At 37.4% G+C, this 6,021-nt stretch overlaps 1 non-coding gene across 1 annotated transcript; it reads right to left on the bottom strand.

Annotated features, from left to right (window-relative positions):
* Positions 1-1,146: 1,146 nt before the first annotated feature.
* On the bottom strand, positions 1,147-1,253 carry LOC140854951 (small nucleolar RNA R71). Its single transcript, XR_012138044.1, has one exon. It is a non-coding gene; the product is annotated as a small nucleolar RNA R71 (small nucleolar RNA).
* Positions 1,254-6,021: the final 4,768 nt, after the last annotated feature.

Below are 6,021 nucleotides of genomic sequence, written 5' to 3'. Positions count from 1 at the left end.
TAAAAGACATTTCATAATCGTGAAGTAAAATATCAAAATAAAAAAAAATTCTAAATTAAAATCTTTTACATTCTTGGTCATCTTGTTTATTTGCATTTGTATTTTCATAATTAATCTAAGGGCATCAACCCATTAACAAGATAAGGTGGAGATTTCATTACCCTTCCTTAGCCCAAAAACCATCTCCATCATATTGCATTATCTAGACCTTTAATCTTAAAATCAATTAGACGTCAACCTTAAGGAATTCGAGCTCAATAGGACAAGGAACCCTAAGAGTTCTACCAAGTTTGAGTTGTTTGATTAGTTGGTGTCTAGGCAAGTCCCTGAGGGTGGTTTGTTAAATTGGTTCAGTTGCTGGTCTGGCCAACTCGTTTGGTGTCTAGAAAGGCAACGATGAGTGAACCTCCCACCTCTTATACTTTCCTGGCTAACTAGTTGATCAATCTCCACTTGGAAGGCTTGAAGGGTCATCTTGGAACAGTTAGGAGCTGTCTAGATTTAGGTTAACCCTAGGATAGATTGAGTTTAATTTATTGTTTCACTTGTTTGAAAAATAAATTTTTTTTTTAAATTTAAATTAATTTGGTTACTTTTCTTTAGATTTAAGACTCCTTAGGATCTTTTCTTTAGAACTTTTTCTCTTTTCTTTCTTTTTCTTATACATAAAAATTTTATAAAAAAAAAAATTATATAAACATCGAGAACCGTACACCTCGTGTGTGGAGAAGATTGTCGGATCATCTAGTTAGAATTGAGTCAATTCCTGTTGTTCCAATGGCTGAACCAATCCAACCCATGACCCTTAAGGATTTGTGTTATCCAGTTGGCTCCATCCAACCATCTTGTATCAGGTTGCCACAACCCACAGCTAACAATTTTGAAATCAAACATCAAATCATAAATATGCTTCCAAAATTCACAGGATTAGAGGATGCTTATATATTTATTAGAGAATTTGAGGAGGTATGTGCAACCATGAAACTACAATTAACAGAGGATGAGGTCAAACTTAGATTAATCAACTTTGCCCTTAAGGATAATGCTAAGAAGTGGCTTTATAGTCTGCCAAACCATTCTGTCACTACCTGGGAGGGCTTTGTGAGAATATTTTTGAAAAAATATTTTCCCCATCATAAAACAGCTAGGATTAGGAATGAAATAAATCAATTTTACCAACTAGCTGGTGAATCATTTTGGAAGTACTTTGATCGTTTCAAGAATCTTTTGACCCAATGTCCACACCATGGAATAGAAACTTGGAGACTATGCCAGATCATCTATGAGGGGTTATATTCAAACTCAAGAACCATGCTAGAGTCCATGTGCCAAGGCCAATTTATGGACAAAGAAACTACTGAAGCTTGGCAATTCTTAGAAGACCTAGCCGAGAAAAATTTACAGTGGGAAACAACTAGGAAACCTGATAAAGCTACACCTTCAAGAGGAGGAATGCATCAAATTCAACCAACCCTAGCATCAGAGGCCAAGATTGCAACCTTAACACGTAGATTGGAAGCCTTAGAATTATAGAGACCAGCCAATGTAAATCAAATATCTGCACCCATGTGTAAAGGGTGCAATGCACCAGACCATGTCTTAGAAGAATGTTCCTACTCGAATGAGTGTGCACAGGTGAATGCCACCTATCAAGGACCATTGAACAATCCTTATGCACCCACATATAACCCAGGTTGGAGGAATCACCCGAATTTCTCATGGTCCCAGAATCCTAATGTAGGCAATCCAAATTTCAATCAGCAAAATCTAAGGTCCAACCCAGTGATGAACAACCCGCCAGGCTTCCATGATAATGACAAGAAAATTATCTCTTTAGAGAAAAGCCTAGAAGCCATGATGAAGACACATACCAGCTTTATGCAAACCACGGATCAATTCATAAATAATAACACCCAAGCTATAGCCCATCTGAAAATGCAAGTAAGTCAGCTGGCTTCGACCATTAGTGAACGAGAACATGGTAGGTTACCTAGCCAACCTGAGCCAAATCCTAGGAACCAAAATGGTCCACGACCCCAACAAGGAAACCAAGTTAATGGTGTAAATGCCATTCATACCTTAAGATCGGGAAAACAAATAGACAATAAGGTAGTTGCACTTGATGATATAGAGGACTCATTTGCCGAGTCACCTTCTAAAACTACTACCTTTCAACCTCAAGCACCAGAAACTAAAAATTCACCTAGTCCAGTACTTAAAAGTCCTAGAGCTCCTTTTCCAAACAGACTGAAATCCAATAAATCTGAACATTTAGACAAAATTTTAGAGGTATTTAAACAAGTCTAAGTTAATATTCTTCTTTTAGATATAATCCATCAGGTTCCAACTTATGCCAAATTTTTAAAAGATCTTTGCACTAGGAAAAGGACCACTAATGTATCAAAGAAAGCATTTTTGGCTGCAAGTGTCAGTTCATACCTATCTAGCCATGTGCCAATTAAATATAAGGACCCTGGAGCTCCAACAATTTCTTGTGTTATTGAAGAAATCAATATAAAAAAGGCCTTGCTAGATCTAGGAGCTAGTGTGAATATCCTTCCATATTCGGTGTATGAGCAACTAGGATTAGAAAAATTTTAACCTACTGGGATCACATTACAGTTAGCCGATAGATCTCTCAGGATCCCTAAGGGAATGGTCGAGGATGTTCTGATAAAGGTTGAAAATTTTATTTTCCCTGTAGATTTTATTATTTTAGAGACTGAGCCAGTTGCGAATCCTAAAGGACATATACCTGTCATTTTAGGAAGACCATTCTTAGCTACGGCCAATGCTGAAATCAATTATCGAAATGGCCTAATGAAGTTATCCTTTGGGAATATGACCATTGAGCTTAATGTTTTTAACTTAGAACAGGAATCCTCTTCTCATGCTGATGTCAATGTAGTCCAAGATGGTATTTATGAATCCATTGACATTAGTGATGATGAAGTCGACCTAGAGTCTAACCCCTGGTTAATCCATGAGTCTGAGGATGTCAATGAAATACTTAAAGAAAATCAGATTAATCAGGAATCGACACTTCCTACTGAACCAATCATTGAGATGGTGAAATCATCACCTAAACCATCGATAGAGGAAGCACCTATTTTAGAACTGAAACCCCTCCCAGAACATCTCAAGTATGCATATCTAGGACCCAAAGAAACTTTGCCCGTAATTATTGCATCAGACCTAGATCCCAAACAAGAGGAGGAGTTAGTGTGAGTTCTAAAAGCAAATCAAGAAGCAATAGGTTGGACCATAGCAGATATCAAAGGAATAAGCCCTTCTATAGTTCAACATAGAATATACTTAGAGGAAGAGGCTAAACCAACAAGAGAAGCCCAAAGAAGGCTTAATCCAGCTATGAAGGATGTAGTTAAAAAGGAGATTCTGAAACTCCTAAATAGTGGAATAATTTATCCTATTTCTGATAGCTCTTGGGTAAGCCCAGTTCAAGTAGTACCCAAGAAATCTAGGATAACAGTGGTCCAAAATGATGCAAACAAACTTATCCCAACTAGGACCCAAACGGGATGGAGGGTCTGTATAGACTATAGAAAGTTGAATGCTGCGACAAGGAAAGATCACTTTCCTTTGCCATTTATTGATCAAATGTTGGAAAGACTAGCCGGACAAGAGTTTTACTGTTTTCTTGATGGATACTCCGGTTACAACCAGATCCCTATAGCTGCTGAAGATCAAGAAAAGACTACATTCATCTGTCTATTTGGTACTTTTGCCTATAGACGAATGCCCTTTGGACTATGTAATGCACCGGCAACCTTCCAGAGATGCATGATCAGCATGTTTTCAGATATGATAGAACGATTTCTAGAAATTTTTATGGATGACTTTTCTGTTTTTGGCCTAACCTTCTCCAAGTGTCTGAATCACCTGCAATTAGTTCTAGAACGATGTAAGGAGAAGCACTTAGTTCTCAACTGGGAAAAATGTCAGTTTATGGTCAAACAGGGAATAGTTCTTGGCCATGTCATTTCTAAAAAGGGGATTGAAGTAGACAAGGCTAAAATAGATCTAATTGCAAGTCTTCCACCACCTAAATCTGTGAAAGAAATACGTTCATTTTTAGGTCATCCTGGATTCTATAGAAGGTTTATTGCCAACTTTAGCAAAGTAGCACGTCCACTGACTAATCTTTTGGCAAAGGATACCAAATTTGAATTTACTCATGAGTGCTTGGAATCTTTTGAATTTCTAAAAAAAGCACTTGTATCAGCTCTAATCATTCATCCTCCTGTCTGGTCTGAACCATTTGAATTAATGTGTGATGCATCCGATCATATTGTGGACGCAATCTTAGGTCAACGGATAAATAAGCTGCCTAGAGTGATATATTATGCAAGTAAAATCTTAAATGATGTGCAGCTTAACTACACCACAACTGAGAAGGAGTTCCTTGCCGTTGTCTTTGCTTTAGAGAAATTTAGATCTTATTTGGTTGGGACCCACACCATTGTTTACACCGATCACTCAGCCATTAGACATCTCCTAGCAAAGAAGGATGCCAAGGCACGCTTAATCAGATGGATTTTGCTCCTTCAAGAATTTGACCTAGAAATTAGGGACAAGAAAGGCACTGAGAACGTTGTAGCAGATCATTTATCCCGAATTCCAGTCGCACCATCTAGTGAACCACCCATCAATGAATCTTTCCCAGATGAGCAACTCATGTCTGTGTCTACTGAACCTTGGTTTGCTGATATTGTAAATTATTTAGCCATAGGTAAGATACCTTCTCATTGGACTAAGCAGGATAAATATAAATTCTTTGCCCAAGTGAAGTATTTCATTTGGGATGATCCTTATCATTTTAAACAATGTCCTGATCAAATTATTAGAAGGTGTATCCCAGATAACGAAGTCATGAATATCTTATCTTTTTGTCATGATCAAGCATGTGGGGGTCACTTCGCGTCTAAGAAAACTGCTGCTAAGATTCTCCAATGTGGTTTTTATTGGCCCAATTTGTTTAAGGATGCTCATGAATATTGTAAAAGTTATGCTCAATGTCAGAAAATGGGTCGAATCACCAAGCGACACATGATGCCACTCAACCCAATCTTGGTAGTTGAAGTTTTTGATGTTTGGGGGATCGATTTCATGGGACCATTTTCAAATTCCTTTGGAAATGAATATATTCTAGTAGCAGTTGATTATGTTTCAAAATGGGTAGAAGCAATTGCATGTAGAACACCCGATAGCAAAATGGTCATTAAGTTTCTTAAAGAAAATATTCTCTCCCGTTTCGGTATTCCTAGGGCAATCATTAGTGATCGGGGAACCCATTTTTGTAACCGATCTTTTGCAATATTGATGAAAAAGTATAATGTCACCCACAAATTGGCCACACCATATCATCCTCAAACTAGTGGGCAAGTTGAAGTGTCAAACAGACAAATCAAACAGATCCTGGAAAAAACTGTTAGTGCCAATAGAAAGGATTGGTCTTTGAAATTAATTGATGCACTTTGGGCATACCGAACCGCTTTCAAGACCAATCTAGGAATGTCTCCTTATAGGATTGTGTTTGGTAAACCATGTCACTTGCCTATTGAGATAGAACACAAAGTCATGTGGGCCATCAAACAACTAAATACAAATTTGAACGATGCTGGAAACCATAGGAAGCTTCAGTTGAATGAATTAGAAGAACTTAGAAATGAAGCCTATGAAAATGCAAAGATATACAAGGAACGAACCAAAGCATTTCATGATTAATCAATTATGAGAAAAACTTTCAATATCGAATAAAAGGTGCTCTTATATAACTCTAGATTACATCTGTTTTCAGGAAAGCTTAGGTCTAGATGGACAGGACCATTTTTAGTAAAGGAAGTCTTTTCACACGGAGCTGTTGAGATAGAAAACCCAAGTAATGGTGTTATCTTTAAAGTTAATGGTCAACGTTTAAAACCATTCTTGGAATTACCTGTCGAGACTGTTGAAGATGCCATGGTTCTTTATGAACCAACTTATTCTGATTAAATTGCTTCG

Source organism: Elaeis guineensis, chromosome 1 (genome assembly GCF_000442705.2).
Source record: "Elaeis guineensis isolate ETL-2024a chromosome 1, EG11, whole genome shotgun sequence".
Taxonomy (NCBI): Eukaryota; Viridiplantae; Streptophyta; class Magnoliopsida; order Arecales; family Arecaceae; genus Elaeis; species Elaeis guineensis.
The sequence above is the reverse complement of the archived record's forward strand: the minus strand, read 5'-3'. Positions and strand labels throughout refer to the sequence as shown.